Source organism: Bos taurus, chromosome 3, assembly GCF_002263795.3.
Source record: "Bos taurus isolate L1 Dominette 01449 registration number 42190680 breed Hereford chromosome 3, ARS-UCD2.0, whole genome shotgun sequence".
Taxonomy (NCBI): domain Eukaryota; kingdom Metazoa; phylum Chordata; class Mammalia; order Artiodactyla; family Bovidae; genus Bos; species Bos taurus.
This window is the reverse complement of record NC_037330.1, coordinates 80,347,710-80,365,042: the sequence shown is the minus strand read 5'-3', so window position 1 is coordinate 80,365,042 and position 17,333 is coordinate 80,347,710. Positions and strand designations below refer to the sequence as shown.

General features: G+C 43.3%; 1 pseudogene; it reads right to left on the bottom strand.

The window, feature by feature from the left end:
- Positions 1–786: 786 nt before the first annotated feature.
- LOC100139603 (eukaryotic translation initiation factor 4E type 2-like) lies at positions 787–15,260 on the bottom strand (annotated as a pseudogene).
- Between the last annotated feature and the right edge of the window lie 2,073 nt (positions 15,261–17,333).

Below are 17,333 nucleotides of genomic sequence, written 5' to 3'. Positions count from 1 at the left end.
CATTTATCAGTTTTCTAAATCATCTTTTTCCACTCGCTATTTCTCTGCATTAAACTGTCCACCAGTGGTTACTGAGCACCATTTGGTGTTCAGTTCAATTCAGTCGCTCAGTCGTGTCCAACTGTTTGTGACCCCATGAATCGCAGCACGCCAGGCCTCCCTGTCTATCACCAACTTCCGGAGTTCACTCAAACTCACATCCAACGAGTCGGTGATGCCATCCAGCCATCTCATCCTCTGTTGTCCCCTTCTCCTCCTGCCCCCAATCCCCCCCAGCATCCGAGTCTTTTCCAATGAGTCAACTCTTCGCATGAGGTCGCCAAAGTACTGGAGTTTCAGCTTTAGCATCATTCCTTCCAAAGAAATCCCAGGGCTGATCTCCTTCAGAATGGACTGGTTGGATCTCCTTGCAGTCCAAGGGACTCTCAAGAGTCTTCTCCAACACCACAGTTCAAAAGCATCAATTCTTCGGCGCTCAGCCTTCTTCACAGTCCAACTCTCACATCCATACATGACCACAGGAAAAACCATAGCCTTGACTACACGGACCTTTGTTGGCAAAGTAATGTCTCTGCTTTTGAATATGCCATCTAGGTTGGTCATAACTTTCCTTCCAAGGAGTAAGCGTCTTTTAATTTCACGGCTGCAGTCACCATCTGCAGAGATTTTGGAGCCCCCAAAAATAAAGTCTGACACTGTTTCCACTGTTTCCCCATCTATTTCCCATGAAGTGATGGGACCAGATGCCATGATCTTCGTTTTCTGAATGTTGAGCTTTAAGCCAACTTTTTCACTCTCCACTTTCACTTTCATCAAGAGGCTCTTTAGTTCTTCTTCACTTTCTGCCATAAGGGTGGTGTCATCTGCATATCTCAGGTTATTGATATTTCTCCCGGCAATCTTGATTTCCAGCTTGTGCTTCTTCCAGTCCAGCGTTTCTCATGATATACTCTGCATATAAGTTAAATAAGCAGGGTGACAATATACAGCCTTGACGGACTCCTTTTCCTATTTGGAACCAGTCTGTTGTTCCATGTCCTGTTCTAACTGTTGCTTCCTGACCTGCATATAGGTTTCTCAAGAGGCAGGTCAGGTGGTCTGGTATTCCCATCTCTTTCAGAATTTTCCACAGTTTCTTGTGATCCACACAGTCAAAGGCTTTGGCATAGTCAATAAAGCAGAAATAGATGTTTTTCTGGAACTCTCTTGCTTTTTCCATGATCCAGCGGATGTTGGCAATTTGATCTCTGGTTCCTCTGCCTTTTCTAAAACCAGCTTGAACATCTGAAAGTTCACGGTTCACGTATTGCTGAAGCCTGGCTTGGAGAATTTTGAGCATTACTTTACTAGCATGTGAGATGAGTGCGATTGTGCGTTAGTTTGAGCATTCTTTGGCATTGCCTTTCTTTGGGATTGGAATGAAAACTAAATAAAAGAAGATGGGGACATGGGTCTCTGTAGAGACCACTAGTTGCCTGTTCAACATTCATTTCTTTCTCGAAAACAGACTACACCTTCATTATTCGGTGAATTAGTGTACTCAGCTATAAAATATTTCCCAGGATTCCTTGCATATGTGGTGCCCAATGAGATATAAACAGAAGCTGTCTGTTTTCCCTTTTCCCTTCATCTTTTCCTCCACCTTGCCTGGAACAAAGATATGATGGGTGGACTTCCAGATGCCATTTTATAAACAAAAGGACAAGGTTCACATCCTGGGGATGGCAGAAAGTGAAAGTGTTAGTCAGTCAGTCATGTCCGGCTCTTTGTGCCTGTGGGGCTTCAGCCCACCAGGCTCCTCTGTCCATGGAATTCTCCAGGCAAGAATACTAGAGTGGGTAGCCATTCCCTTCTCCAGGGGATCTTCCCGACCAAGGGATCAAACTCCAGTCTCCTGCATTGCAGGCTGATTCTTTACCGTCTGAGGCTTCCTTGGCTCAGACGGTACTTTCCTTTTACCTCAGGAAAGAGGTAAAAGAAGCTAGGACCATAATGCTCCCTTAGGGTCCACGTCATCAGTCCCAGCTGACCTTCTCTGAACTCCTTTTAAGTAAGAGAAAAATCAACATATATCTTATTGAAGCCATCATTACTCTGAATCTCTGCAACTAGCAGTTGGATACAAGTTTTAAATTATATAACCCCTGATTTTAAGAGACAATTCAGGAGAGAAGACTAGCACACATAAAACACTTAGAAAACACACGAAGCAGCATGGTATTAAGACACAGCTTAAGTGTAAGAGTGAGAGCTTTAGAATCTATCTGTCATCCCTGCAGTTCTAGCCTCAGCTGAGCATTTTAGGATGTGTGACTCTGGGAAAATTATCTAATCTCTCTGAATCTTGGTTTCCTCTTTTATAAAATTAGAATGACAATAACTACCTTGTGTATTCAGTGCATTCTGAAGGAGATCAGCCCTGGGATTTCTTTGGAGGGAATGATGCTGAAGCTGAAACTCCAGTACTTTGGCCACCTCATGCGAAGAGTTGACTCATTGGAAAAGACTCTGATGCTGGCAGGGATTGGGGGAAGGAGGAGAAGGGGATGACAGATGGCTGGATGGCATCACTGACTCGATGGACGTGAGCGTGCTGCAATTCATGGGGTCACAAAGAGTCGGACACGACTGAGCGATTGAACTGAACTGACCTTGTGTAGTTGTAATGAGGAATAGAGATAAAGGGACTGTCACTTAATAGGTGCTCAATAAAAGATGGTAGTAATTTATAAGCTATACAAACTCACAATAGAATGAAATATATATAGGTTGAAATTGTCAAGAAAACCTTAGCGAATAAGTTGGGTTTTGGCGGCAGTGAAGGGACTGAAATGTTCAGGATGGATAAAGGGGAAAGGTACTCCACACAAGTCAAGGAAGGGCATGACTAAAGACATAGGGATTGCTGAATATAGCATACTTGAGAGTTACAAGGAAATCAGTATACCTGGTACTGTTGCATTAAGGAAGGTAGAGCAGTGTTGATAGGGTAAGATCAGGACAGGACAGATGGGGTGAGATACCAGGTTGAAAGCCAAAGAAGAGATATGTGACTTGCTATGAAAGGGCATAGGAGAATCCATAAGTTTCATACAAAAAGAATGATTAGAACAGACACAATAAAATCTCATCACACTAAGGTGTTCAGTTCTCCTGAGTGATTTTCTTTTAGAACAAGTGACAAGGAAATGAGCCTGAGTGCCAAATGGAAGATAAGTACCTAGCCCCAAAAGTGGCCATTAATTTAATGGAAAAACTGCCTAATAGCAAACATCAGTCTAGTTGTTAGAAAGGTGCTATGGGGTAGCTTGAGTCCACACAAGCTTTCTTCCTGTAGTTTTTGTTTAAAATGAAGACTTTTTATAAGACTTTTGGTATTTGGCAAAGGCATTTTTCACTAAAATATTTAATCAAGCCAATCAGACAAAATATGTTTCTCTGTACAAACCATAAGATACCAGCAGACACTCACCCATTTTGCTTCTAATGGTGACTTTTTCACTATCTCATTTTGAAAAGTCTACTTAGGAGTGCCATTTGTTTCCATCAGATATTTCAGCACTTTCTCAAAATAAAAGTTAAGAGATTCATTAACCAGTCCTTCCACTCTTTGGCTTTCACAGAATCACATTATACGATATAAAGTTAAATTATTACTGTTTTTCCTATATGTTAAGATGTAAACTAAACCAGCTGACAGACTTCTTGTAGGCCAGTACTTCCCAGATGAAACCCACCCACAAGTTCCAATTCGAAATTCTTCTCTTCTTTCTCGTAAGTTGAAATAGAATATGTAATAAGAACTAAAAACAAATGGGTATAAAGCTTGGCTGAGTAATCACATCTCTGAGATGTCATGGAAAAGGCATGAACTTGGAGTGAAAAAGACAACACTGAGTCCTGACTCAACAAGAAGATTGGAGAAGCTGAGCAATTTAGATTTCCTGAATCTCAGTTGGGTCTCCTGTAAAATAAGGATTATAACCCCTTCCTACTCCAAGAAGCCCTTCCTTGGGAGGACTGCATAAAATAATCATGTAAAAGTGATCTGTAAGGCTTAAAGAGTTGTATCAATAAAAATGTGATATTTTCAGTAAATACTTAAGAGTGTCTATTCACTATGTTCCTATATTCATGGAGCACCCCAATCATACCCTTTCAAAGGGTGGACCCAAGCAGTTATATATGAAATACATGTAACAGTGATAATTTAAAAACAAAATGAAAAAGTTCTAGGGATGGATAGTGGTAATATGTATGTACATTCAAACATCCGTATGTACTCAGGAATTCCCTGGTGGTCCCGTGGTTAGATGCTATGCTCTCACTGCCTGGATCCCAATTTGATCTCTGGTTGGGAATTAAGATCCCACAAGCCAAGTGGCACTGCCAAAAAAAGTGTGTATGTACTTTTGTCTCCTCGTAGGTTTATTCTAGGTGTTTTATTCTTTTTGCTACAGTGGTGGATGAGATTGTTTCTTTAATTTCTCTTTCTTATTTTTCATTATTAGTGTATAGGAATGCAAGGGATTTCTGTGTATTGATTTTGTATCCTACAACTTTACTAAATTAATTGATTAACTCTAGTAATTTTCTGATCGTATCTTTAAGGTTTTTCACGTATAGTATCATGTCAGCTGCAAATACAGTTCTATTACTTCTTTTCCCATCTGGATTCCTCTTCTTAAAAAAAAATGTGCATGTAGTTAATGCCACTGAATTTGGTACATTTAAAATGTAAAATTGTACATTTAAAATGTAAAATGGTAAATTTTATGTGATGTATATTTTTCCACAAAACAAAATTTTTTAAAAAACAACTAAGAGCTAACACATATTGAGGACTTAGGACCTTTCTTAAATCCTTAACAAGGATTGTTTTATTTTATCCTCATAATAACATCATGCAGTAAGTGGCAGAGCTACCCACATTTTACAGAGAAGCAAACAGAGACACAGAAAAGCCAAGAAACTAACACACATCTACATGGCTAGTAAGTGGTAGAGCTCTATTTGAATCTGGACAGACTCCAGAACCCTGCCACCACTACCAAGCCTTTTTCCCTCCACCAATCAGAGGAGAGCTCGGGTCACAAAGTCTGAGGCCCGTGGCTTAGCAGACTCTTGCTTGGGAATCTGACATAAGAGATACTGAAATTCTGATCAGATAGTGGTTGGCTCTGGACTCATTTGATAAAAACCTGAGGTCTTTGGCTCCAAGGCATGTCAAAGGCTCACATGAACCAGTTATAAGGGAACAGGAAACCAGGAATAGGCAAAAGGAAAGACAATCTAAAGAAAACAAGAGCCCAGGGAGGGGAGATGGGGTGTGCTGGACACCCCTTTCCAGTTCCTACGTGTGTCTTGTGCTTTGTATCTTTGTGATTGCTCTGTATGCTTATCAACAAACCTCTTTTACTTAAGCTGCTCCAATGAGCTGTATAATTTGCAATCTAATGAGCTCTAATTATTCTAATAGAGTATTTCAAGAGGGAAGAGAAGGTGCATATGCAAAAAATCTAGAGCATAGTTCTTTATAATAATTAAACATTGCAAAAAACAAAGCCACCCAATAACTAGGAAATAATAAATTATACTATGTCCATTCAGTGAAATATTATATAATCATGAAAATGCATAGACAGAAAAACTGCATCTAAGCAAAATAATCACAATAGGAAAATATGTGAGGATGAGATGGCTAGATAGCATTACCAACTCAATGGACATGAACCTGAGCAAACTCCGAGACAGTGAAGACAGGGAAGCCTGGCATGTTGCAGTCCATGGGGTCGCAAACAGTCAGACACAACCTTAGCGACTGAATAACAACAACAAAACATGTGAAAAGCTGTGAATGCAGGAAAGAACAGTATGTGTGTGTGAGTGTGTATGTGTGTTCTATATTGTTCAAAAACTGCATTAAATTTTTGAGAAAAGCTTGAGGGCTCTTAAAAACCTACTTTTTTAAAATATTTGCTAGAGGACTTCTCTGGTGATGGAGTGAATAAAAATCCACTTGCCAATGCAGGGGACACAGGCTCGACCCCTGGTCTGGGAGATTCCACATGTCATTCAGCAACATGCCACAGAACAACTAAGCCTGCGTGCCGCAGCTGCTGAGCCTGTGCTCGAGAGCCCTTGAGCTACCACACCCTGGTCTGGGAGGTTCCACATGTCATACAGCAACATGCCACAGAACAACTAAGCCTGCGTGCCGCAGCTGCTGAGCCTGTGCTTGAGAGCCCTTGAGCTGTACTACTGAGGCGCATGTGGCTGGAGCCTGTGCTTCACAACGAGAAGCCACGGAAGTGAGAAGTCCAGGCGCCACAACTAGAGAAAGCCTGTGGGCAGCAATGAAGATACAGCACAACCATAATACAAAATAAATACATTATTTAAAAATTTGGTGGCTTCTCTGGTGGCTCAAACGGTAAAGAATCTGCCTGCAATGCAGGAGACCCAGGTTCCATCCCTGGGTCAGAAGTTCCCCTGGAGAAGGGAATGGCTGCCCACTCCAGTATTCTTGCCTGGAGAATTCCATGGACAGAGGAGCTTGGCAGTCTACAGTCCACGGGGTCTCTAAGAGTAGGACACGACTGAGCAACCATCATACACCAGGTATCAGAAGTAGAAATAATTTTAGGCATTTAGCACAACTCTTCATTTCTCCAGAATCTGAGCACCTGCCGTGATGAGGAGTCGTCTGCTCTCCAGCTCAGTGGTTGCTTACCTTCTGCCTGAACACTTCTGGGGACAGAGGTGCCAAAGTTTCTCCTCTCTTTGGTTGGCTTATTACAAAGCTCTCCTTTATGTTATGCCTGCAGTTTCTTCCCCTTAGTTTGAGTTGTCTCTATTGGGGTCAAATCTGTTGCTTCTTTTTTACCCTCTGGCATGTCTACTATCACTGCAGTAGACAATTCCTCTCAAAGTACAATCAGCTCTCGTCGCAGACCCTGCTCCCTCTCCTTTCACTGGCAAATACTTGGATTTCACCTTGGAGCGCTGTGGACCACACAAGTTTCTCTCCAGGTAGAAAACTGTTGTCCCAGGAGAAAAAGCACACACGCATGAACAGAAAACTGGAGAGAAAAGAGCCCTGGAGGAAAGTGAAGGCCAACTACAAATGGAAAAACCCAGCAAAGGGGTCATGGGAAAAGAGCCAAAGTAGAGACCTACTTCCAGTCCCCCAGTGACCTTCTTCCCTTGATTTCTAGAACATGTGATGATATACCCAAAGCTGTGTCATATCTCATCATATCAGAGGCCCATGGAGTTAAAATAAATGGGAAAAAAACCTTTCAAGCTAGTCTGAAAAAATAGATCATTTGAACATATTGACTATTTAACCCCTCATTTAAATCTCCTAGGCGGAGTATCTCTGTGAAGACTGCAGGTAAGATTCTGCCTAATAGAGATATAACCCTTTGTTCCAGCCAACATAGAGTCAGTAAGTTTTTGATAGAAAAAGTTAACTTTTAAATACTTCAATGACAAAGAGAAAAGGGAAACAGGAGCAGCTCTAGAAAATATAAGAGATTAAAAAACCTTGGGGGAGACATGGATTGGGGTTAGAAGATGCAAATCATGATATATAAGATGAGGACTTCCCAGGTGGCTCAGTGGTAAAGAATCTGCCTGCCAATGCAGGAGATGCAGATTCAATCCTTGGGTTGGGAAGATCCTCTGGAGGAGGAAATGACAACCCACTCCAGTATTCCTGCCTGGGAAAATTCCATGGACAGAGGAGTCTGGTGGGCTACAGTCTATGAGGTCATAAAGAGTCGGACACGACTGAGTAGACAGACATATATATAACTGAATCTCTTTGCTGCACAGCAGAAATTAACACAACACTGTATATCAACTATACTTCAATTTTTAAGAAGAGATTCAAAAAGCTTAAACAAATGAGACCAAAAAAGGCAAAAAGAAGAAAAGGACAATGTACACAAACACTTGGTCTGATAAGACCCTCACTCATTAAACATTCTACACATGTGCACCCATCCATGCACACAAATCTCTGCTCTCTTCGGAATGTCCACGGTAAATCTCAGTTTATATAAAAGTGAAGACCTCCCTGGGATCTAAATAAACCTCAGGAAGTGGACTGTGTTTCCTATTTTAGCCAAAGTTACTCCTGTATTTGTCTGAGCCCTCCACAAACAGTGATAATTAGAGAGTATTCAGAAGTTGGAAAGTAAGAAGAAAGTGATCTACACACAATAAGGAAATGCCTGTCACTCTCATATCTTTCTCTGAGACCAGGTGGCTGAGGACCCTCCGAGCCTTCAAGGATATGGTTTAAAGAAAGACTTAACTCAAGAACTGCAATCCTCACTCACAAGAATCAGATAAAAGCTACTTTCAGGTTGATATAGGACTCTGATTCATTACTTATTTGAATTCTAGGTGCTCTGATGAAAGGTCATTTTAAAAGCGTGTCTGCATTAACCTTTAAGAGGTTTCTGTCTGGGCATCCTGGATCATCCTGGTATTTAAATCCTGGGTTTAACAGGTGATGGGGACTGAAAGGTTTACCAGCCACTACAGTCAGGCACAGCCACACACACGAAGCCATTCATCAAGGCCACCTTCTCTTCAGATGTCCCACTTTCAGGATCACAGAATTTACCATACTAAATGTTAACCCATTTCCCTTCCCCAAAGAGGGGCATGCAAGAACCCACAGAAATAGTCTGGACACACAGGCCCTGCTCATCTGGGAAAATAATTACAGTCACGGTCTTTGGCTCCAGTTCCCACCCTTGGAACATGCATTATAATCTAACTCCTAAATCGAACTAGATTCTGCTCCAGTTTAGCATCCTTCCCAACTGCCTCAGTCAAACTGGTGCAGCCCCTGGATGGAGTACTAAGTACAGCTGTGGCTCAGAAGAACGAGAGCACCACAGGAGGGAAGGAGGGAGGGAGGGCAGAAGCAGAAACTAGACAAAATCAGAAACACATTTTAGAACGGTGGGCTTGGGGGGAGAGGGGAAATACATTAACAATATGTCCCAGTAATTTCACGGCAGAGCTAGAAGAGAGCACTTAGAGCTATCCCAGCACTCTCCAACAGAAAGCATTCCCTGGATGCACAGACGTCCACAACACTGACAAGCCTCAGGTGGCAGTTCTGGCTCGAACTTGTGGTCACAATGTCACAGCATGAGAAGAACACAACAGAATGCCCAAGAGGCATCTAGGCGGCAGAGAGCAAAACAAAAGGCTGAACTCCCCTCCACAGAACCCCATTAAAAGACAAAGTGTATCTATTACAAAGTCACATTTTCCATTTTTCTGCTTTATAAAGTCAGCAATGCTGGAGGGTAGGAATGAGTGCAAAAGTGTTGGAGCATGAGGCTCACGGATATCCCTTAGTGAGCAAAGGGAAGGACTGGCTGGAGAATTCCCACCCGTTTTAAACACACAGATGTCCAGTTTGGGGCTGTGGATGCTAGGTCACTTGCAGTCTTATTCTACATTGAAATAATGTCTTTCTGAAACCACACAGAGAGTGCAGGCGCCCACAGAGTTCCTCCACAACCGTGAACTAGTCCCCTAGCAAAGCCAGGATGAGATTCTGCCAGCAACAGGATGCCATACCCTTCCATAACAAAATAATTCACTTGCCACCATTTTTATCTGCATCATCCTCCAGATACGACTAACTCCTTCTTTGAGAAAGTTACTGTGGCCTGTCAGATTCCAGGGAGCTACCATGCTGCTGTAAAACCTTCAGGACTGCTCTATACAGGCAAAGGCATTGATACTCTGTTCAGAGCCTTGTGAGTGGGTGGGATGGCCAGGGATCCTCCTGGAGTACCAGAAAGCGGAGCTGGGCCGCAAGGGATGTTCTCAGATCTAGGACAACAGCCTTCCTCTTGCTGATGCTCTGACTTCTGCCCCATTCTGATGTTTCCTCCTCATCATGTTTCCATGTGCTGTTTTCTTCTTTCCGATTGTGATCCCCACTGTCATCACCTTCCAAAGCCTTGAACGTGTTCACTTTCTTGCAGCTGTCATTACCACGGCCTCACAGTGAGGCCATCACTTTTACATGATATTACTTTTACATGGTGATACTCAAGGTCACATCGTGGGTATGTGAACTGTGGAGCAGGGCCCTGTGCTCCTTCAATGTTCTGTTGTTGTCATTTTGAAATTCCTAATAATTTTCTGAGTAAGGGAGTCCACTCATGTAACCAGTCCTGAAAATGTTTCAAGAGCTTCATGTGAAACCTCTCCATTTAGCCATTCTTTTTAAATTTTGTTTGTTTATTTTTGGCTGTGCTGGGTCTTCACTGCTGCGTGTGGGCTTCTCACTGCAGTGGCTGCTCCCGTTGCTGAGCACAGGCTCTCGGCGTGCAGGTTCAGTAGTTGTGGCACATGGGCTTAGTTGCCCCAGAAGTAGGTGCAGTCTTCCCAGACCAGGACTGAACCCACGTTCCCTGCATTAGCACGTGGAATTTTAACCACTGGACCACCAGAGAAGTCTGGGCCTTCTTTTAAGAGAACTCAATTTGGGGTCTTTCAGCCATCCTAGTTGTTGTTCTCAGGCTTTTGTCCCCAGAACACACCACAGACTCTGAAAGTGAAAGTCGCTCAGCTGTGTCTGACTCTTGGGAACCCCATGGACTGTAGACCACTGTGACCCGCCAGGCTCCTCTGTCCATGGAGTTCTCCAGGCAAGAATACAGGAGAGGGTTGCCATTCTCTTCTCCAGGGGATCATCCCAACCCAGGGATCGAACTCAGGTCTCCCACATTGCAGGCAGATTCTTTACCATCTGAGCCACCAGGGAAGGCCAACCACAGACTCTGCATATGACTCAGTTAGTGAGGAATATAGGGATACCTCAAAGACCTTTGTTATAAACAAGATCGTATGCCTATTTGCAGTAACAGCAGTTTCTGTTTACTATGTCACTGGCATTATGTTAAGGACATTATATGTATTATGTAATCCTCACACCAACTTTCTAGTTAAGAGACAGATTTATCCCTAGTTTGCAGATAAGAAAACTGTGGCTTAGAGAGGTGACATAACTTGCCGAAGACCATACAGTTATAGGAGGCAGAGAACTCAAACCCAGGTCTGACAGACCCTTTTATAGTAACTCTACTAGGGCATTTCCCAAGTTCTTGGAGACATTCATCACTTGGGAGGCTAGAGGCAGCACACATGGACCTAGTAACTAATTCTGATCATATTTTGCTCTATGGTGACTCAGCTGGGAACGTCTCTTTGGATGCTTGCAAGCTATTCCCACATGGCCATCTCCTTTTCCAAGTTCATGGCTTTCATTAGGCTCTTTCCACTAAGCTTAGCCTCTATATTAGTTTCCAACTGCTGCTGTAACAAATTATCACAAATTCAGTGGGCTTAAAACAATACAAATATATTGAATTGGCCAAAAAATTTCATTCTGGTTATTTTTATTTTTTCATAAGATGGTAAGTTATCCTACAGTTCTGGAGCTCAGAAGTCTTCAGGGCCTTCCAGGGCTAAGATGAAGGTGCTGGCAGAGATGCGTTCATTCTGGGGGCTCAAGGGGAGAATCCTTCCTTGCTTCTCCCATCTTCGGGTGGCTGCCTGCGTTCCTTGGCTTGTGGCCATATTACCCCAGTCTCTGCTTCTGTTGTCCTGTCTTCTGCTCTGACTGTGACTGTTCTGCCTCCCTCTTATAAGAACCCTGTGATTACACTGGTCACCTGGATAATGCACAATAATCTCCTGACTTTTAAGTCAGCAGGAGAGTAACCTTAACCCCATCTGCAATTTTTAATTCTCCTTTGCCATGTAACATATTCACAGCTTCCAGAAATTCAGACATGGACATTTTTGAGGGTCCATTAGTACGTCTACCACAGACTCCCAACACACACACACCCCTACCTAGTTCCTCTTGTAAACTGGACTCCAAGGTCTTCCCCTTCCTATGGATCCTGTCCACCTTCCTAGGCATTCTGGTTCTTCTATGTTCAGTCAATAAACATTTACCAAGCACGTAATACAGACAAGGCATTTTGCTCAGGGCAGGGGAGACCAAGAAAAAAAGATATTGTTGCTGCCTGAAAGGTGCTCATTTTAGTGAAGCTGACTGGAAAATCATGAAACAAAATGTGGCAATTACAGGGATAAAAAAGAAGCATGGGGTGAAGGGGCACTCAGGACTTAGGGTCTGGGGTGGAGAGAGATATGTAAAGATATATCTTATGATTCCTATTCTTATCAAGATTCACAAAATGAAATAACAGTAGGTAGGATTCATCATGAAAAATGAGGATGTGTAATCTGGTCTCAGGCATCATGTCAGTGCCCGGCGATTCCAGGCAGGGCTGGGCTGTCCAGAAGCTGAGAGGCGCAGGAGCACACAGATCTCCCTCTGTGCTTCTGAAGGCCTCGCTTCAGCCTGGGGTCAGTGGCGGCCAGCAGGAATTACTCACTACCAAGGTGAGCGGGACCTCTTCCCAGTGGAACAAGCTTCTTACAGTCTTCAAGTGGGATGGGCTCATCCCAGGGTGGGTGATGCTCTCATTTCCTCAGGCTCTGCCTGATCTAAGCAAAGGTCTTATTTTGGGAAAGTTGAAATGGGGGAAAAAAAATGTTAAATATACAGAGATGTAGTTTAGCTCCCCTCTGCATCTCAAATGTGGAGTCAAAAGAGCAAGAACTTGTAAGCTTTCAAGGATTTATGTTAGTTTTAGATACTGTTTCAAAGCCCAGGACCCCGGATGTGCCTGGACTGACCTTTGTTCTTACTTGATGGCCACTTTGTAACTGTTACCATAAGAAACTGGAAGTTATCATGGGAGTCTGTAGTTCCCGCCCACAGACATTTCACAGGAAGCTGCTGGCTTTGTTTCCAGCTCTATACTGAACTCTGCTGTCCCCTTTCAGAAACACAAACAAGTGTGTGTTTGTTTTCATTTTCCTGTTTAACCTGCACAGTCATGGCAAACCGAGGTCTCTCAGTTTTTTAAAAAATAACATACACACAGGGAAATTTCCTTTCTAGTGGCACGTAGCTTAAATGCTACTTAGATGAAACTGAGTTCATGTAAAATCAAGAGACTTTGTGAAATTGCTAGTATTTGTATCGGGCTTCACAGTTGGCCAGAGGTGTTCTTGGCCATTGAATTTTGCTCCTTAAAAACCCTGTGAAACCCTGTCCCCGATGGGGTCCCGTTAAGCCTTAAGGACCTTTCAAATCCAGAGTCCCTTCTGAGCAGATGACTAAACAGGGACTTTTTATGTTTTACTCTGTTGAATAAAATACATTTGCCCATCATCTACAAACTGTACCCTCTGCTGAGTCCCACACCTGAGAACACAGCCATTGGCTCACCCTGAATGCCTCCGGTGACGTGGGCGTCACCTCACAAGGCATCTCTGCTTGTTTCTGACGGATGGCACACAGACATTGACAGATTCCCCTAGGATGTCCACAAGAGGGCCTGGAGGGGTTTGGTGTGGGCCCGGTTCAGGTTCTTTATATTGGAAATGGCCAACCAGCCATTTAGATCTTCCAGATAACATGAACGACAGGGGTCACACAGAAAAGGTGGTCCTTCTGCCCAAGACCTGCTCTTTATCCCCATCACGGATGGACTGAGTCAGCAGGAAGTGGCACACACTGTAACTTCAGCTACAGATTTTAATTAAACACACACACACACAATCTAAGTGAATTTTCAAAAAATTAATTAAACTTAAGTTTGAAAAATTCTTAATGTATGGACTTTAGGTGATAAATAAAAACAAAAATATGTATCATGATTTGGATGAATATCCAGGGGATTATCAGATCAGATCAGATCAGTCGCTCAGTCATGTCTGACTCTGCGACCCCATGAATCGCAGCACGCCAGGCCTCTTTGTAGAAAAAAGCCAATTCCAAAAAGTTACATACAATACGAATCTAATCATAGAAAGTATCCAAAATGACATTTTAGAAGGGAAGCTAGGTTAGAGATAGGACAGGGTGTGGGTGGGTGGTCAGCAGGCTTTGACTCTGAGCTGGGTAGTGTGGAGACCACTGTCTCTGCCCACTGGTCAAGGGCAGAGTGAGTTTCAGGTCAGATGATCTTCACTGAGCCAACCCACAGAAAAGCCTTGACTTCCAGGGCAATTTCTCAGTTTACTGTACACCCTAAAGACACCAAGTGAAGCTTAAGTTTTTCAAATGGGGAGTATGACATTAAAACACAGGTACTTGCTTGGGGAAAAAGAATATTTGTGGCAGCTTAGGGCTGCAGACTCAACTGGATTCCCAAGTGACAGCAAAGACTGATGATCACCTGTAAAGCATCGCATCTGTTCTGTGAGAAGTCACCCAAGAAGGCTTGGGAAGTGAAGCCTGAGAAAGAGCAGGCCCTGCTTGGTCTAGTGAAGCTTGGTCTGAGCCGGTGACTGTTCACAGTTAGTGGGTCAATGGCAAGGGCAGAGATGGACAAGACAGAGTGAGAGAGTAGTGAAAAGAGAAGGAGCAACGGCGTGCAAGGGCAAGGTTTGCAGCTGATCAGTGTTTGGCCTCTGCCCGAAAGATTGTGAGGCTCTGAGCCAGGCTCTGAGTCTCTCTGAATTTGATTCCTATTTGTAAAACAGAACATTGAGCCCCTACCTAGCCTTTGTTACCAGGTTGGTGGGAAGAACAAATGGAATAATGTAAGTAAAAAGCATTTTATGAACACTTGGATTCTCTGCAAAGATCAGTCATGAGATCTGGCAAGATTCTTACTAGTGGCCCCTAAATTTCTGGACCTATGATTTGGCAAGTAAATTAATTCAGTCCGAAGGCTGCTGGGTCCATGGGCCTGAAGTGAGCATCACTTAAGTGATCAGGTCTTGACAGCAGCGGCTGCACTAACTATGGATTTCTGTATGGGGTAACATCATTGGAGGAGGAAGCATGACAGGCCACATCTAAGCTGAACTCTAACAACTTCAGCTGGCTCCTCACTTTGCTGCTAGGGCTGATCCTTGGCCCAAAGACAGGATCAGCCTATGTCTTGGCTGATGACTTAGGCTTCAGCCTTTAATAGTGAGTGAAAGCTCATCTAATTTGTAAGGCTTTTTCCCTCAATTCCCACTTAAGTAATTTGGTAAGTCAGTAAGTCTCGAAATGCTGGCCAGGAAAGGGGAGCTCATCAGAGAGGATGGCAGTCTACTGAGAGACCCTCTGGGAGGGAGGCAGTTAGGGCTCACTTGAAAATCTTCTCTGAGAAGTGGCAGAGTGTGGCAGAAAGCATGTTGGCTCAGAGCTCAGGGAGCTGTATGAATAACCAAGCTTTATCCTGAGTCTGTTTGCTCCCCAGTCAAATGGTAGCAACAAGCTCTCCCTTGGTGGTCCAATGGTTAAGAATTGCTTTGCAATGCAAGTGTGCGGATTCAATCTCTTCTGAGGGACCTAGGATCCCACATGTCAGAGTAACTAAGCCCGAGCAGCCACAACTGCATGTTGCAACAAAGACACGATGCAGCTAAATTTAAAAATATATTTGTTTACAAACAGTAGTAACAACAGTCCTCACAGAATTGTCCTAAGGACTGAAAGAAAGAAACAGATCTGGAACAACTGGCAGAGAGTAGGAACACAATAATTTAGATCTTTTCCTTTTTCAAAAGACAGGAAGAAGATATCACAAGCCCTTTAAAATATCTTCCTGCGCATGTTTTTCAGAGAGAAAGAAACTAGGAACCTTGGTTAGCTAAGCCTACTCTCTTTGTAGCTCCTGGAAATGTATCTTATCAAGTTTGGGATTTGGTTCAGACAGATTCCTATTCATGCTCTGCTAATTAATGGAGCTAATGTGATCACAAGCTATGTGAGCCTAAGGATGTTAATCTCCCCTAATCTCTGTCAAGCGCAACACAGAGTTTCATAATACCTATGACCATGGCTGTTTTGAAAGTTAAATAGGAAGTATCTGCAAAGTGACTAGCACCATGTCTTCTTGTTGTTGCTGTTTAGTCATTGAGTTGCGTCTGGCTCTTTTGCAACCCCATGGACTGTGTAACTCACCAGGCTTCTCTGTCTGTGGGATTTTCCAGGTAAGAATATTAGAGTGGGCTGTCATTTCCTTCTCCATGGGATCTTCCCGACCCAGGGATGGAACCCGAGTCTCCTCGATGGCAGGCGGTTTCGCTACCAGTGAGCCACTAGGGAAGCCCAGAACAGTGTCTTATGCACAGTCAAATGCAACGAATAGTTGTTCTTATTATAACTGTCTTAGGTGTGGCAGAAGTGTCAGAGAAACAGTGGAGAGAGTATCGACAGACATCACAATTACTTTTCATAATCACCAATAAAATTCTTAGTCCCATCTGTGCAATGCTTTCTTCCCACTTGAGTTCAACAATAGTTCATATTCAAAGACTTCAGGGGTGTGAATGAGTCAACTGGGTGATGCGGCTGCCAGAAAACACCAGACGTCATCCCGACACCTCACGTGGAGCACTGGAGAACACGATTCAGTTGGGTCTGAACAAAGCCAGAGAGCATGCCAAAGGGAGCAAGTGCAATGGGGAAATGGCTAGAAGGATGCTCTGAGAAAGGTCTGAGAAACTGGGACAAGAGAAACCTAAGGCGGAGTACAAGTAAACTACTATCTGAATGGCATGGCTGATGTGTGAAATGATGATTTCATTTATTCTGTCATTCCCTGGAAAGCAGAATGCAGACCAATGGGGAGAAATTACCTGGAGGTTCACTTCAGCTCAGTACAAAGACTTTGCTGACAATGCGGCCATCCAATGACAATACATCTGTCCATCAATGGAACAGGTTGTCCTGTGAAGGAGGACCTGAGTCCACAAACTGGTGTCTTGGAGGGGAGAGCTAGGGAGGCTGGCCAGGACATCTCCCAGGCCCTTCCCAACTCTGAAATTCTATCTCATGAGAAGCCCACAACGGCTTCAACAGCAGCCATCTTGTGTTAGCGAGCATTCATCAAAGGACAAAGCTTGTCCTCCACTCTTTTATAAAACTTGGGGGCACAATAGGGTACAATAAAAGGATGTCTGATTTACTTTAACAGTAGCTATAGTTACTACTGCAAATGTATCTATTTAACAAACACACACCGCTTATCTGCTCTAAGGAGGGTACTGGAAGCCAATCCGACCTCCTCTTTTGTGTGTTACAATTTTCATTCCATCAATGTAGCGGAGATAGGAAGCTACTACCACTAACATTTAAAAACTGATTTTGAAGTAAAAAGGAATAACTGCTTCCAATTTAAGCACATCATTTAATATCACAAAACCCAGTTTGTGATGACAGTGATATTTACCTCTAAGGGCTGTTCATGAAACAGGTATTT